Source organism: Rhinoderma darwinii, chromosome 2 (assembly GCF_050947455.1).
Source record: "Rhinoderma darwinii isolate aRhiDar2 chromosome 2, aRhiDar2.hap1, whole genome shotgun sequence".
NCBI classification, from domain to species: domain Eukaryota; kingdom Metazoa; phylum Chordata; class Amphibia; order Anura; family Rhinodermatidae; genus Rhinoderma; species Rhinoderma darwinii.
The window spans coordinates 273,721,723-273,739,824 of NC_134688.1; positions in this window are offsets into that span (position 1 = coordinate 273,721,723).

An 18,102-nucleotide genomic window follows, 5' to 3' on the forward strand; every position below is an offset into this window, starting at 1 on the left:
AGGCATAAGAATCCAAAAAGCTGTGGGTGCTCGTAGATCCTCCTGAGCTTAATCCTGTGTCGACAGCAGGTTTTGGTAACAAAAATAGTGTGAAGGAAAGGCAGATCCAGCACTCCAATGATTAAAAATTCAGTTTTATTAGGTCATGTTTAAAAGGGATAAAACAACAATCCCGGGACCACGCTTACGCGTTTCAGACCACTAGGGTCCTTAATCATAGCTTCTATGATTAAGGACCCTAGTGGTCTGAAACGCGTAAGCGTGGTCCCGGGATTGTTGTTTTATCCCTTTTAAACATGACCTAATAAAACTGAATTTTTAATCATTGGAGTGCTGGATCTGCCTTTCCTTCACACTATTTTTATTACACTTATACTTACTTATTATAATACACTTATGTTTTGCTTTAAAAGTGGTAAAAAATTGAAAAAACTATATACGTAATCGTATTGACCCACGGAATGAAGTTAACATGCTGTTTTAATTGCATAGTGAATTCCGTAAAAACGAAGCGCAAAAAACAGAGTAATCACTTTTTTTTCATTTTCTACCCCACTAATAATTTTTTTCCCGTTTCCTAGTACATTATATGGCACAATAAATGGTGCTACGAAAAATTACAACTCGTCCCGCAAAAATCAAACCCTCATAGGACTATATCGACAGAAAAAGTTATGGCTTTTGGAAGGTAGGGAGGAAAAAACAAAAATGAAAATCTTAAAAATGGCTGCAGTGGGAAGGGGTTAAGGCCTAAAATAGGCTGGTCATTAAGGGGTTAAACAAGCACTAAAATTAAAACCTCATTTTGGAAGTGTAAAATTGCTACTCTTAGGGTATGTTCACACGGCTTAGCAAAATACGTCTGAAAATACGGAGCTGTTTTCAGGCGAAAACAGCTCCTGATTTTCAGACGTTTTTGTAGCAACTCGAGTTTTTCACGGCGTATTTTACGGCCGTTATTGGAGCTGTTTTTCAATGGAGCCAATGAAAAACGGCTCCAAAAACGGCCCAAGAAGTGACATGCACTTCTTTTTCGCGGGCGTCTTTTTACGCGCCGTATTTTGACAGCGACACGTAAAATAACACCTTGTGAGAACAGAACATCGTAAAACCTACTGCAAGCAATGGGCAGATGTTTGTAGGCGTATTAGGGGCGTCTTTCAGGCGTAATTCGAGGCGTAAAACGCCCGAATTACGTCTGAAAACAGTGCGTGTGAACATACCCTTACAGTCTATGAAAAATATGTTCATGTGGTCATTGACTTTTATTATGCTTTAAATTAAATATGCAATTAGCTAATAATAAGAGTACAAACAAAACCTTCTGCTTCCTCTAGGTGCAAATAGGAACCAATATTTCCAATAAGTGAACTTTATTTTGAAAAGTTCTCGATCTAATTGAAGATTTTTGTATCTTTCACACTGATGGCAAGTAAGTAGTTAACAAGAAGTTGAAATCACTCTTCTTTGTCTACATGAAATGACAAAACAGAAGTAGCACAGTTTTTGACCTTGTGAAATAATAAATTAACTAGAGGACACCCTGTGCAGAAAGGGCTCTTAAGAGATGAGTAAAAGTCTTAGTGATTAGCGTTTCATCTTCACTTCCTTAAACAGCTTTTATGCTAATTACGATTACCAAGCACCTATCGTTCCCCACGAAGTACGTTTCAACACGCATCACTCTATGGCAAGGTAATATTTTAATGGAATGAGCTTGTAATTGCTTAATAGTTACACCTTTGAAGTGACATTTGTTAATATGGTTCTAGTCCAGTGGTCTGACACTCTGTTTTGGTAATGCTATATATAGCCTGAATTATATATTTAATTCTCTATCTTTCTATCTATTTTACCAAAATTGTCCAAACCCCCAACACAAGCTGTTGCTTCAACAATTTTTTTTTTTTTTTCAACAATCAATAGATATTTTTGTGTTAATTCCAGCACTAGGTGTTTCATTTTATTTTCAGTATTTCTGAGGAATAAGATATCATCTACCACTTACCTCATGCACACAGCCATTACAGCTCCGTACAACCTTTGAGTTGTTGCATGGTGCCATACTGTAAATATGTATGCCTCAGTTTTCATACAGAGGTGGAATGGTCTATGTTGTATTACAGTATTACAGAGGTATTCTCGCTTGAAGCATTGCCTCTAAGGGAGAATATCTCCGATACACGTCATCAAATAGAGCATTATATGGTGGCAAATCGAATCCCTGTGGCTGAGAATGTGGTTAGACAGAGGCATAGCTAGGTTCTCCAGCACCTGGGGCAAAGATTCAGTTTAACGCCCCCACAACCTCTTTCCCGACATCTCCTTCCCCCTCACCATGTTTTGTTTTCTCTACCAATCAATGACGTGTCATTTCTTTTCCACATTTTTTTTATGTAACTCGAGCATAAAAACATTTGTACATTTTACAAGCAATATAGTTCTATACACAACACCAGAACGAATCTCAGTACATATATACAGCACCAGAACCAAGCTCAATACATAAATACAACACCAGCACAAATACAGCTCAATTTAGTGCAACCCCTGCCGTATAGGTTTTTCCATAATTTTTTTCCAGCTCCCAGCATGGCCTGAACAATGGTAAGGATATGCTGGGAGTTGCTGTTTCGCAAAAAAAAATAATCATATCATAATCACACCACCCATCATCTCGCTGCAGATCGTACAGTGACTACATTAATGATTAGAGGCAGAATAAACATTTACATTAAGTGACTCACCGGTGACGTCTCAGATTCTAGTTCTTGTTATCCATCCGGTCCAGACCTCTATCGTGACTTCTCCCGGTCACAGCCCATTTCTGCAGTTTGCCGCTCAGATGTCTTCAGCTTCTCACTTTCCAACATTTCTACGCCTATAAACAAAAATAAAGTTCTCATTATACCACACACTACGCCCCTAAATATAATAGCGTACCATACACCATACACTGTGTCCCACACACAAACACACACCATGCCCCCTGTAGATAGTGCCTGCCATAGAGCCCCCTGTAGATAGTGCCCCCCATAGAGCCCCCAGTAGATAGTGCCCCCATATAGCCCACCCCTGTATATAGTGCTCCACAGATAGCCCACCCCTGTATATAGCCCCCCTGTAGATATAGCCCACCCCTGTATATAGTGCTCTACATATAGTCCACCCCTGTATATAGTGCTCCACATATAGTCCACCCCTGTATATAGTGCTCCACAGATATCCCACCCCTGTATATAGTACTCCACAGGTAGCCCACCCCTTTATATAGCCCCCCTGTAGATATAGCCCACCCCTCTATATAGTGCTCCATAAATAGACCACCCCTGTATATAGCCCCCCTGTAGATATGGCCTACCCCTGTATATAGTAGTGATGCACGATGCATCGAAATTCGATACTGTTTCGATCCTGTGCATGCCTAAATGGTTCGATACCGTTATTTCATGTTTTTCGATACTAAGCTGTGCGGCCGCACAGCTCAGTATTGTAACACATGAATGTATGAGAGCAGGGCTGCGGATGTGTAATACATGTGTAATACAGCCATTGCCCCGCTCCTGAGTCCTGACAAGTGCGCGCCGTCAGGATGATGCGATGCGGCCAGCGCTGCACTAATGAGCGCCGGCACTGAAAACCGAACATGGCGGGCGGACTGCAAAACACCCGCATGTTCTGTCCTCAGTGCCTGCGCCGCCGCTCATTAGTGCAGCGCCGGCCGCATCACCTCATGCTGACCGCGCACACACTTGTTGTCAGGTGTGGGGCAATGGTTGTATTACACAGTCGCAGCCCCGCTCTATAACGGCGGAGATCAGAGAAGCCTCTCATCTCCGCCGCTATTCCCCTGAATGCTGCGATCAAAGCTGACTGCAGCATTCAGGAGAAAATGAGAAGGGGGGGGGATGCCCCTGGATCGCATCACAGGAATCCTTGTGACGCGATTGAGGGACATACCATATATGGACAAACAGCCCAGGGTCCATTGAAGGACCCCAGAGCTGTCTTACCATATTTCCTATTAGGGCATACTGAGGTATGTCCCAACAACTGCCTGTGTACTATCCGTACACAGGCTAACGTAATGGCATATAGATATATGCCAGTACATTAAAGTTTAAAAATAAAGTAAAAACATAAAGTCATATTAAATTTAAAAAAATACACATACACCTTTTTTACAATAAACATTAAAATAAGTCTCAATACATAAAATACACATATTCGGTATTGGCGCGGCCGTAATAACCCGCACAACAATTTTTTTTACGTATTTTAGAATGTGTGCGCTATAAAAAAATAGAATGAAAACTGCTTTCTTTCACTTATTAATGTAAGGCACGAGGTGGGATGAATTTAACCTTCATGTGCCTCACATTAATAGTAATTAACCCCATCATATACCTTACATATTAACCCATTACAACTGAGAAACACGATGGGGTTAATTACTGTTTATGTGAGGCACATTCAAAATTCATCACACCTCGTGCCTCACATCAGAAAATGGAAGAACTTTTTATTTTTTAATTTTTTATTACTGTTGGCAAAGTATCGTTTTGGTATCGAAATTGCAATACTACACGAAGTATAGGTATCGAAGTCCAAATTCTGGTATCGTGACATCCCTAGTATATAGTGCTCCATAGATAACCCACCCCAGTATATAGCCCCCCTGTAGATAGAGCCCACCGTAGATAAAGCCACCCCGTAGATAAAACCCCCCATAGATAAAGCCCCCCTGTAGATAAAGCCACCCTCGTAGATAAAGCCACCCCCGTAGATAAAGCCACACACTTTTTTATTACAATAAAATAACAAACTATTTAAACTCACCTTAATCCCTTATTCCCTTCTACGCAGGTCTCCTGGGGTTGAACGAAGTGTCTGTGAAAGGCGCTGATTGGCTGGGCAGAATGACTTTCCCTGTCATTCAGCGCCTTTCAACAACACAAGCGGCGCAAAGTATCACGCCGCTTCACTCGTAGAAAGGCACTGAATGGCCGGGCACGGAACTTACCCAGCCATTCATTGCTTCTAATTACCTGTGTCCTATAGATGCAGGTACAATTATAGTGCAGGAGGGGGTGGCACTTGCGCCCCCTCTAAGTTGCACCTGGGGCACATGCCCTGCCTGCCCCCCTAGCAATGCCCCTGGGTTAGATGATAAATATACGTCAAATACCTTGCTACAACTTAGGCTAGTTTCACATGGCCTACTATATAGCAGGGTCTTGCTGCCATAATATGGCTGTCTAGCATTCCATACTGTAAGTTGTGAGTAGTTGGTCAATCCAACGAACTGTCAAAGTTAAAATGTATGTCCAGGTAAACCAAAAGTAAATGTAAAGGTAATAGAGAACCCATGGCCCTCATTTATCAAAACTGTCTAATAGAACAACTTTGTTGCCCACTGCAACCAATCAGGGCTCAGGATCCATTTCTTAGACTACTCTGGAAAAATATAAGCTGTGTTGTGATTGGTTGCTATGGGCAACAAGGCCAGTATACCTGTTTGGTAAATTGGGCCCACTGTAAACTATTGATTAATGTTTGCCAAGAACCTTCATTTAGATCTGATAGATTGAGTATATTTTTCAGCAGTGTCTCCAAATATGTTGCTGTCAATAAAGATTAAGGGTATGTTCACACGCACTAATTACGGACATAATTTGGTCATTTTTGCCCCGAATTACGTCCGAAAATAGCGCCTCAATAGCGCTGACAAACATCTGCCCATTGAAAGCAATGGGCAGACGTTTGTCTGTTCACACGAGGCGTAATTTACGCGCCGCTGTCAAATGACGGCGCGTAAATAGACGCCCGCGTCAAAGAAGTGACCTGTCGCTTCTTTGGCCGTAAATGGAGCCGTTATTCATTGACTCCAATGAATAGCAGCGCCAATTACGTCCGTAATTGACACGGCGTTCAAGCGCCTGCACATGCCGTTACGGCTGAAATTACGGGGATGTTTTCAGGCTGAAACATCCCCGTAATTTCAGCCGTTACGGACGCCCTCGTGTGAACATACCCTAATGGGTAAAGCGTAATCTGGTCTTCAGATGACCAATATTTTATATTTTTTTTAACCCTTTTTGGGCAGTTATCTGTCATTGTTGCTATTTCTATGTCACTCAATATCCAAACCTATTCCCTTTATCATTTTGGAGTCTGTCACATGAAGCATTCCATCTCTTGAACAGTAAAGTTGCTGTTTAGAAAAGAAATTCATAACTGTACCTGCTTTGACATTAAATTCTTACATGGATTAGAAGTTATGTAGACATTTTACAATGTTTTTCAATTGCATTTTATTTATTCTATCAACAGCAGACAGGAAATCTCAGTAAATATAACTGCACTTACTTAAGTATTTATAAAACTCCTACAAGCCTCGGATCTGAAGAGTAAACACGGTGATGGATTGCTAAATTGCATTTTGACAGACTGGGCTTTATTGTAACTTAGCGATACTATATATTTGAAAGTATTAGATCTAGGCAAGAAGTGCTTCTTCTTTATTGTATATTTGCGATTGCACGAGGTACAGCTACATATTGTTTCATGTAAAAGCCTTTCTGTCATGTTAAGTCCTGGATAAGTTCACACATACAGGTTTTTTTCTTAACCCCTTAACGACGAGCTACGGATATATCCGTCGCAAGCAGGTGTTAGTTCCCGCAAAGCGACGGATATATCCGTCGCTCTGATCAGGTGGATACTGCCAGTGTACCCACGCGATCAGCGGCAGGAGCACGGCTGTTATACACAGCCTGGCTTTGCCCCAACTGCCGGAATCGAAGCGTGCTCAGATTACGGCAGTGTAACCCATTAGATGTCACTGTCAATAGCGACAGCGGCATCTAATGTGTTTGACAAATGGAGGGAGCTCCCTTTGTCAGCCCATCGACACCCCCGCAAAGAAATCGCAGGGCGCCGTCGTGTTTCCATGGCAGCCGGGGGCCTAATAAAGGCCCCCAGGTCTGCCTTCAGCAACTGCCTATTAGGCCATGCTTCTGGCATGTTTACACTGACAGGCAGTAATGCTTTGGTATACTAAGTATACTAAATCATTATATAAGCGATCAGCAGATCGCATGGTGAAGTCCTCTAGTGTGACTAAAAAAAAAAAGTAAAGCATTTAAATAAAGTTTATGAAAAAAAAAAAGATAACAGTTAAAATAAAACCACTTTTTTCCCAAAAAAGTGGTTTTATTTAGTTAAAGTGTAAAAATAATAATAACACATGCACATATATGGTATCACCGCAATCATAACGACTCAAACAATAAAGTTAACAGATTAATTAAACTGCCGTTTGAACGGTGTCCAAAAAAAACGCAAAAAACCATGGCAAAATTATTTTTTTCCTCCAATTCCCACTATAAAAAATAAGTACATTTTTTTTAAAAGTGTTTTTATTCTGCAAACGTATGAATACATATAAAACATTTAAATATTTGGAATCCCCGTAATCATGCCGACCCATAGAATAAAGGTAACATGTTATTTATGCCGCATAGTGAACGGAGTAAATTTATAACGTGAAAAACCATGCTGGAATAGCTGCTTACTTTCAATTCTTTTCTAAAATAAAGTTAATAAAAGTTGATCAATATATTATATGAACCGAAAAATGGGGCAATTGAAAAACACAACTCGTCCCACAAAAAACAAGCCCTTATACAGCTATGTCGACGCAATGAAAAAAAAAATTACGACTCTTAGGTTATGTTCGCACGCTTAGCAAAAAACGTCTGAAAATACGGAGCTGTTTCAAGGGAGAACAGCTCCTGATTTTCAGACGTTTTCTAAGCAAACTCCCGTTTTTCGCTGCGTTTTGTGGAGCTGTTTTTCTATAGATTCAATGAAAAATGGCTCCATAAATGGCCCAAGAAATGACATGCACTTCTTTTTCGCGGATGTTTTTTTACACGGCCGGTTTCAAAATGGCCGTGTAAAAAAGCGCCCCGTCGGAACAGAATGACGTTTATCCCATTAAAATCAATGGGCAGATGTTTAGAGGCGTTCTGCTTCTGATATTTTGGCCGTTTTTCGTGTGAACATACCCTCAGAATCCAACAGGGAAAAAACAAAAAATAATCCTTGGTCATTAACGTGCAAAATAGCCTGGTCATTAAGGGTTAAGAGGAACGGTGGGGACAACATAGATTAAAACCGCATGAAAAGAGCATGAAGTTGATTAAAAAAATATAATACGTTTTTCATGTGGGGTAAGTGCAGTTATTTGATACCTTAAGGCCTTATTCACATGAACGTGTGCGTTTTGCGTGTGCAAAAAACGCAGCGTTTTGCGCGCGTTGCAGTTCCGTGTGTCATCAGTAAATGGTGTGTGGCTGCGTTATTTTCACGCATATGCCATCCTTATAACATGCGGTTTTGATGTTTAGAAAAAGAAATTAAGAAAGTGCTTTTATTTTTTCCTTCATTTCTTTAACTACTGTTGTGCGAATCACGCGCGACACACGGAAGTGCTTCCGCGTGCCGTACGCGATTTTCACGCACCCATTGACTTCACTAAGTGCGTGATGCGCGAAAAACGCCCAAGTATAAGACATGTCGTGAGTTTTATGCAGCGGACACGCTGCGTGAAAATCACGGAATGTCTGAACGGCCCCATTGACTAACATACGTCCGTGAAAATAACGCGCGTATCACGGACGTCAAACACGTTCGTGTGAATAAGGCCTAAATGTAATTTTGATGCGTTTTCTGTGGTTTTTTTCTCCATTTTTTTTATCCACATTTCACTTCTGCTCGCTCTGCTATGTGTAATACACACATTGTTTATTGATAACTCAGGAACTATACTTATTAAAACCCATTGGTTTGTATGTCATTTTTTGCTGTGGTTTTCAGGCTGCCAAAATTGCCACAGAAAAATGCAAATGACCTAAACGTGTGAACAAGGGGTGGCTTTACACATAGTGGAAAAATTACGCTGTGGAAGCGGCCCAAAAATCTGCACCAAATCTACAATGAAGTCTGCATGTGTTACATGCAGATCTCGTTGCGGACTTTGGTGCGGATATAGCCACAGATTTTTCTTTTTGGATGGCAACAAATGATATAGAAACGGATTTAAAAATCCTTACCATGCCTAGATTTCTCTATGGATTTTTTATGGTTTGAGTGAATGGGGTTTGTTAAAAATAATAAAATCCTCTGGGGATCTCCCGTCCAGTTTTTCATAGTAACTGGGTCATTCATAGAAGCATCCATCGAAGACCCAGTTTTAGGGTAACAAAGTCCTCTACTGTCACATTATTCACAGGCAGAGCAGATCTAGGTCTCTGAAAATGCAGCAGCTCTGCTATGTAGACAGCACACAGAAATCAAATGATTATTCACATGATTGGTCAGGGACAGCAGCAGTGCCGCTGCCTCTTTTCAGTACACAATTCTCATCACGTGCAGTTTATGCTGTAAAACAGAAGGCAGAAGTGAAAATGTACTACCCAGAAACACCTGCCAGACATTTACGTTGGGTGGTTGTTAACTGATTTAAGATAATTAACTATTAAGAGTATTAAAAAAATTTCAAGAAATGTTAAACAATATAGAAAGAATCATAGAGCCTCTAATACAGATTCTAACCCTGCAAAATGTAACGTTTCAGGGGGTAGTACATTATTTATGATGGTCAAAAAAAATAAATAAACTGCATCCGAGATCCCAGCAGTAAAAATAAATATATCATTGGAATATTTCCACCAGCAAAGACAACAAAACATGGTATAAGGCAGTTACTAGTTATGCAGTTCCCTTGTGTAACTCTTTAAAATGGCTCCAAAGGCGGAGTTTTATTTTATTACCTTCACAATTACACGAAATTACTAAATGTAACACCAATTTATTTACTGTGCAATAATTCTTCATCTATGGTCTTTTCCTATGCACTTGCAGAAGTTAAATTAGTCTCAGTATGGAATCGCTGCTGCAGACTCTTATCTGTAACACTACAGGCTAAACAATTTCGCAGCATGCCATTTAGAAATTCCCCAAAATTGCAATGTTCTGCTACGTAAGTAGAAATAGTCTCATTTACTCTCAGATTCGAGCTTTATGAAACTGAAATCTTTGAAAAATGGCAAAAATGAAAACAATATACTTGGACCATTTTTGTCAGTCTCCCATCAGTCTCTTTGTTTTTAGCTCAGCAGATTCATGTAATGAACAAAGTGTTGTTTGGTGGTTTGAGTATCTCCGAAAATGCTGATCTCCTGGGATTTTCATGCATCACAGCTTCTAGAGTTTACACAGAACGATGCACAAAATGAAAAGTGTTACATTGAGCACCGGCCTCTCCAAATACACAGCATGTCAATCCATGAAGTGGATGGTCTATGGCCGCAGAAGACCACAGGGTTCTAGTCCTGGCAGCTAAGCACAGAAAATAGTGGTGTAAGCAGGCAAAAGCTCACCAAAACAACACACTTCCGCTATGACTGCAGATCCTGACCACCACTGCAGTGGGCACAGCCACCCAACCGATCAGATAACAGAGCGTCCTATTAAAAACCTAATCTGCCCTGCAGATGTTGCCAGTTATAGTGGTTAATACGTGTGGATGATATCCTGATTATATCTACTCATAGTTTACTTTGTGAATCATTTCGCTTCACTATCCGTATGTGATCTTCTCTACTTCAACTGGATTACAGTCTTGACCTTCTCATGAGATGTGATGGATCTGAAATATCAAGGGAATGCCATTATGCACACAGATTACAATTTCTAAAGAATATTTCCAGCACATTGTGAAGGCCCTTTTACACGGGCAGATGATCTGCTGAACAAGCACACGTGTTTAGATTGGGAAAATAATCGTTGCCGATCATGGCAGCGATTAGCCAACACATGGGTAAGTTGTTGGCTGATCACATCTTTAAAGCAGCCAAAAAAAATATTGTTTGGCTGCACTTTTCCACGTGCAAACAGGGAATGTGCTGCAAACAATACGTAAACTGTATGGGGATGAATTGTCCTCATACTCGCGATGATTGTTTCATTTAAATGGAGCAAATGAGCATCGTTCGTCATGTCATTATCGGCGCTCGTTACCAGTAGACTGATTTGCCTGTGCAAAAGGTCTTTTAGAATTCAAGATGTCCTGAGGGCAAAAGTATGACTCAGTAATAGAAAAAGATGTAACTAATAAAGTGGCCACTGACTGTAGATCTCCAAGGCAATCAATCAGGATCCTCCATCCGTGCAAATCATCTACTGTGCCTTCCAACCTCAGCATTGTCTTTTTTTTTTTTCGTTTGTTTTTTTGCTTGCTTATGAATTGTTTCAAGAATTTTAGATGCAACTAAGCAGTTACGACCAAGTTAAGAGCAGTCACCATAACTTCTTTTAGTGTACTGTGAACTGCAGATATCTTACAGTGATAATTTCCTGATGAAGCATGTATGCATACATGTCAGATAATGATGCTACGAGCAGGCAGAGGTAGTATAAGCCAAGAACTACCATATCTGTTCACAATTTCTTTCACTGTGCCCCATTTTACATGACAATGGTAGCACCACTGCTTGTAATGAAACCAGTTTTAAAGGGAGAATCTTAATAATTACCACACATATTATACAGAAGCTCACAAAAATGAAAAAATAAAACTATGATATGCTGTAATCAACTCTAATTAATGTCATGGCTAGCAGTAATGTGATGGAATATAAAGATAGAAAGGGTTAACATTAATTTCATATACCAGCCAGATGTTTGCTCCAGGATATTTGGCCAGCAGGAGATTCTCCCGGGCTTCAAAATGCTGAGCTCTGTCAAAGTTAAAATGAATGTATTTCAGTGGGTTTCCCACTTGAGACCAGCTTACAAATGAAATATCACATTGAGGCATGAGCCGAACATAAAGGACCATTTCAGTAACAGAGACAGTGGATTGAAAGCATGGTAAGGCAGAATGATGTAAATAAATATTTGTACTGTGTGTAAGTACTATTGGCGATACAACAACTCTGGTTGAAATATTCATTGAAAAAGGTAAAAGGAAAAGCAGAAATAAGATGTACAGTGGATATAAAAAGTCTACACACCCTTTCTAAAATGACAGATTTTGTCATGTCAAAAAATCAGTCCAAGATGAATAATTTCAGAACTTTTTCTACCTTTAATGCCACCTAGAATCTGTACAATTGTATTGAAAACCAAACTAAAATCTTTTAGGGTGGAAAAATAAAAATAAAGAACAAAAATAATGTTGCATAAATATGCACACACTTAAACTAATACTTTGTTGAATTACCCTTTGACTTTATGACGGCATTCAGTCTTTTTGGGTAGAAGTCTATCAGCATAGCACATTTTGACTTGGCAATTGTTGCCCACTCTTCCTTGCAAAGTGCTCCAAATCTGTCAGATTGCGCGGGCATCTCCTGTGTACAGCCCTCTTCAGGTCACCCATAGATTTTCCATGGGATTCAGGTCTGGGCTCTGGCTGGGCTATTTCAAAACTTTGATCTTCTTCTGGTGAAGCCATTATTTTGTTTATTTGGAGGTATGCTTTGGGTCATTGTCGTGCTGAAAGGTGAAATTCCTCTTCATCTTCAGCTTTTTAGCAGAGGCCTGCAGGTTTTGTGCCAATATTGACTGATATTTGGAACTGTTAATAATTCCCTCCACCTTGACTAAAACCCCAGTTCCAGCTGCAGAAAAACAGCCCCAAAGCATAATGCTGCCTCCACCATGCTTCACTGTGGGTATGGTGTTCTTTTGGTGATGTGCAGTGTTGGCTTTGCGACAAACATTCCTTTTGGAATTATGGCCACAACATTCAACCTTTGTCTCATCAGACCATAACACGTTTTCCCACATGTTTTTGGCAGACTTTATGTAGGTCTTTGCAAAACATAGCCGGGCTTGGATGTTTTTCTTTGTTAGAAAAGGCTTCCGTCTTGACACCCTACCCCACAGCCCAGACATATGAAGAATATGGGAGATTGTTGTCACATGCACTACACAACCAGTACCTGACAGAAAGTCCTGTAGCTACTTTAATGTTGCTGTAGGCCTCTTCATAGCCTCCAGGACCAATTTTAGTCTTGTCTTCTTATCAAGTTTTGAGGGACGTCCAGTTCTTGGTAATGTCACTGTTGTGCCAAATGTAATCCACTTCTTGGTGACTGTCTTCACTGTGTTCCATAGTATATCGAATGCCTTGAATATTCTTTGGTACTCTTCTCCTGACTGACGCCTTTCAACAATCAGATCCCTTTGATGTGTTGTAAGCTCTTTATGGACCATGGCTTTTGCTGACATATGCAACAATGAAAATGTCAGGAAAATCCTAATAGAACAGCTGAACTTTATATGGGGTTACTCAGAATCACTTTAAATAATGTCAGCTGTGTACTGACTACTATTTAACATGAGTTTAAATGTGATTGGCTAATTCTAAACACAACCACATCCTCAGTTATAAGAGGGTGTCCACACTTATGCAACCACATTATTGTAGTTTTGTTATTTTTATTTTTTCCCTCTAAATGATTTCAGTCTGTTTTTCAATGGAATTGCAAAGATTACGGGTCACATTAAAGGTGGAAAAAGATCTGAAAAGATTCATCTTGTACTGATTTTTTGACATGACAAAAACCTGGCATTGTAACAGTGGTGTGTAGACTTTTTATATCCACTGTACATAGAACATTGGAATCAATGAAAGAAACACTCCCACAATTTTTTTAGTCTCTGGCCCGTTGGAAAGTCCCATTGTGTCAATTGTGGTGAAGGAATATTTTGTTACCGGTGGCTGTATTTGTGTTATCCACTCCCTTCACCTCATTCTACAGGTTCAAATGATTATGGCGATACCAAATATATATGTTTTGTTTTATGTTTGACCACTTTTAGAAAAGTAAAACTATTTGCTAAAAAAATAAATATTTTGTGTCGCTATATTCTAAAGGCCATAACTTTTTTATTTTTAAATCAATTTAGTGGTGTGAGGGCATACATTTAGCAAGGCGAGCTGTAGTTTCCACCGATACCATTTTGGGGTACATGCAATTTTTGATCACTTTTTATTCCATTTTTTTTGGAGAGCTAAAGTGACCAAAAAACAGCAATTTGCAATATTTACATTTTTTTTATGCCGTTCACCAAGTGGGTTAAGCGGGTGATAGTTTGGACTTTTATGGACGCGGCAATACCAGTTACGTTAACTTTTATTTTTTTTAACATTGCTTTAGGGAAAAAAATGGGAAAATGGCAAGCTGGCTCCGTGCTAAAGTATGGCAGTGTCATTAGTTACGGTTATCTGTGGCATGCCCGGACATGCGCTACAGCATTATGGCCTTTCCTAATCCATGAGTATGCACATTAGCGCGGCGCCATTGAGCACATACACACGAGCTGGATCCTCAAAGGTTTTTAAACTCACATTTTCATTACAGGTGTCACATATATTTAATCATAAGCCTATTATATACAGTTGCATATTGTCCTTGATATCTAGCGCTTAGACATTTGATTTTTTTCACATCAATAACACATGTATTGTTATTATTGTATAGCCACGTGTATGTTGTAATATAACCTATTCACCTTTACACTATGTATATATTAATTTTTAACTATGTTACCAATATTAGATGGTCACTAGTACTACCTTATATAAACCACTGTCTGTATTTTTGAACATTCCTTGAGAAAGGCTCTAGTGTGTGGAGCCGAAACGTCGCACCAGGGCTAATAAAAGCTTTTTATTTTTTACCTCCACACTGGGAGTGCTTTCTATTTTTTAACCTATAGATAGTTAAATAGATAGATTGAGAGGCAAGCTAGCTCACAGGATTGCCATCTCTGGGATAAGATGGTTGGCACACTAGAAAATCTCACTTCAAGATAGCGGATTAGGTTTAAAACTGTCCGCAACCAGCTTTGTTATCTTTCAACAAGGCATGGCAGTTTTATAACTTAGTGCAAAATAAGTTAAATTTAGATGAGGTTGGGCCCTCAGAATCATCTCTTCTGGTGGGCCTAAGGAACCCCAGTCCATCGCTGGTCGCGCCCAAAATAATTTCCGGAAAGTTCTGCCTGATATTCCATGAAGTCCTGCAGTTTGAGCTTTATTTTTTTTCTCCTTGTTTTCTCAAAATCTTCTCTTTGTGATCATGATCATCATCGACCAAGTATTCATTTCCTATTTTATCAACATCTCCTTCTATTTCTCTCCTCTTCACCTTCCGTTTCACCATTTGATCCCATGGCTGGATCTGAAAGTCACCATAGTCTTCCTCCTCCATCATTATTCTCTTGTCCTACTGAGTAGGAAGCAACGGCCTCATATTACTCTTTTTGCAACTGTGAATCAGCTTAGACCAAAACAGAGGAGTTTTGCATTGAGCGATCAGCTTGTGACACAAATTGTCCAGAGAATAACCCTAGCAGCTCATTCATGACTTCTTTCCTTGACACAACCTCATCATGCTGACTGGAAACTGAGAGGGATCTTCTGAAGTTACCTGAGCACTAGCAACTCTCCCATATAGGTATCCATAGCATTTTCATTGATTGTATCCAATACTAGCCTTTGCTTAGCAGAGATGTATTTACTCCTGTTGTGCCCTACATTAAGAAACCCATCAGCATCCAGTAATTGGCTTTGTGCGTCTTCCAAAGAAATATCAGTGCCTGGGGCTACAGGGTTAACCTTCGATTCAATCATTGGCTCATAGTGTTCAGTAACATTCATCCCACAAAGAGCAACAAGAAGTCCCCAGCCACTTATACTCGCCAAGCTCACAGCTATGACATTAACTCTTCCATGTAGCATTGTGTTCACTGGAAAGTGCAATAGACCTCTGATTGTCACCAGCAATTACCTTTGTTTCACGGGGGACTGTAATGGCAACACTACTCTTTGGGTTGCTATCAGTAACGGTTCACATATTACATGCGACATTCTCGCAATTGTCGTCCACGACCTCTAGGAGCCCACTTGAGCTAATCCCCTCTTCTGTCTTGGCTGCTGGTTTTTAACAATCCACTTCATACACTGCATCCACCTGCTCAGGCTATTGTGACATACTGTAGTCATGAATTACAAACATGTTGCGCACAAAACTCGACATTACATTAGTGTCATCACATAACTATTGTGTGTCCCTTTCAACAGACATTATGGCATGAAACACATTTCTATCATTTGAGACCGTTACTACAGGTTTTTGTCAGTTGAGCAGCATAAGCTGTAGAGGCCGTTTCCCAGAAATAGCAACTATGGTTATCTGGGCACTTTTTCCCTACCACAACTGCCAAAACAAGGAAAGGCCCTGCCAACTTCAAACTCTACGTTACATTGTTCACATTTTTTTAAATTCATGTTTTATAGATTTACTGGTCTCTAGATGCTTCTTTACAAATGGTGTAATGTCCGGTGACACACTTAAGACTTCTTGGCGACAATCCAGATCGTCCGATAGTAGGATTCAACTCACCAACAATTTATGTTTTCTTTTACAGTTACTCTGGGCTCCAGAGCAGAGGTCAATCAGGTGCACATCCATCTGCTTTTTGGTTCCATCTGCTATACACAAGTGATAGCCACATGCTGTTTAGGTTGGTCGATCACAGAAAGGGCATCCGTGCGCCTCAGCATATCTGCCTCTTTAGGACTTGGCAACAATCTTCCGGGAACAGTTGGCCTCTTGGCAACAAGAGGTTGCCCAGGAGGCTGTAAGCTGTGCCAGGAACCTTTGGGCATTTTGCTTTTCATTGGCAGTTGCTTCCCACAGCTCTAAATTCATCAGCACCACCTGTCTGAGGAATTTCTCCATTGCAGAACTTCCAAGCAGTAGAAACACAGTCTCTTTTAAATCAGCAGAGATCACAGTCTTTTAAATTTGGCTTCTGGCTCTTTCAATCTCATAGCAGAAAATTTCATGTGCCATTTTTGTGCCCAATGCAATCCTCCACCATAAAATTACAACTTGGGGGCAAGTTAGCTCATAGGGTAAAATGCCTGGCACGCTCAGAAAATTCTCACTCCAACACAATGGATTAGGTTTATAATTGGCCACAACCATGTTTATTATGTTCAAACACGGCAAAGCAGTTTTACCACACAGTGCAAAATAAACCCTAGGCCGTCCGGCCTATAGCTAGACCTATACAGTGTCCCTCACTTTGAGGCCCTGAGCCTACTACCTAGTACTTCAAAATAAACACAGTTCATACCATCATGGTTGTGGCTTTCACATGCATTGCATTGCAATGCCATGCCTATTTCCGCCAGGCTGAGAGCCCTTTGGGAAGAGCTCATAGCTTATTGAGTTCTCCCAGATGACACCGAAAAAGGCTCATAAAACAGCCAAAAGAATGGATTGTGTGAATGGATCCATCAAACCAGGCCCCATTCCAGGTTTTGAACTCCAAATCTCAAAGAAATGCCTTTTTCTCTTCTTTAAACACACTGGTTGCCTGAAATAAGTCACTTTAGTCGTGATAGATAGATAGATAGATAGATAGATAGATAGATAGATAGATAGATAGATAGATAGATAGATAGATAGATAGATAGATAGATAGATAGATAGATAGATAGATAGATAGATAGATAGATAGGATAGCTAGATAGATGGATGATCCAACTGGAGACCATGCAATGAAAAAAGTCACTCAATAATTTTGGGTGTTAAATGGCCACAGCGCTATTAAAAATTACACGACTACAAAAGCATAGTAGAAGGCAGATACATTTCTGGTGAAATAACTATTTTGATTCAAAAGTACAGCTGGATCACCCAGCTGTCTGACATAACACAACTTACCAGATAGCAATAGGGGAGAGGGGGTTTATATCTGGTGTGCAATTCTACCAGAGTAGGTACAGTTTGAGCACAATAAACTCGAGATTTCATTTGTGCTTAATCACCAAGCTTCCCCATTGTTTACATTCCCAGAGCTCAGCTTGTTCACTGACATAAGATTTAACAGTCTCTATAATTTTAAATTTGTCCACTATAACTTGCCTACACCATCTGCCTCCGTAACCACAACCTGGTATTCACTGACTTCATTCAATGCTTTCAATTTATAACTGCATACTAGAAG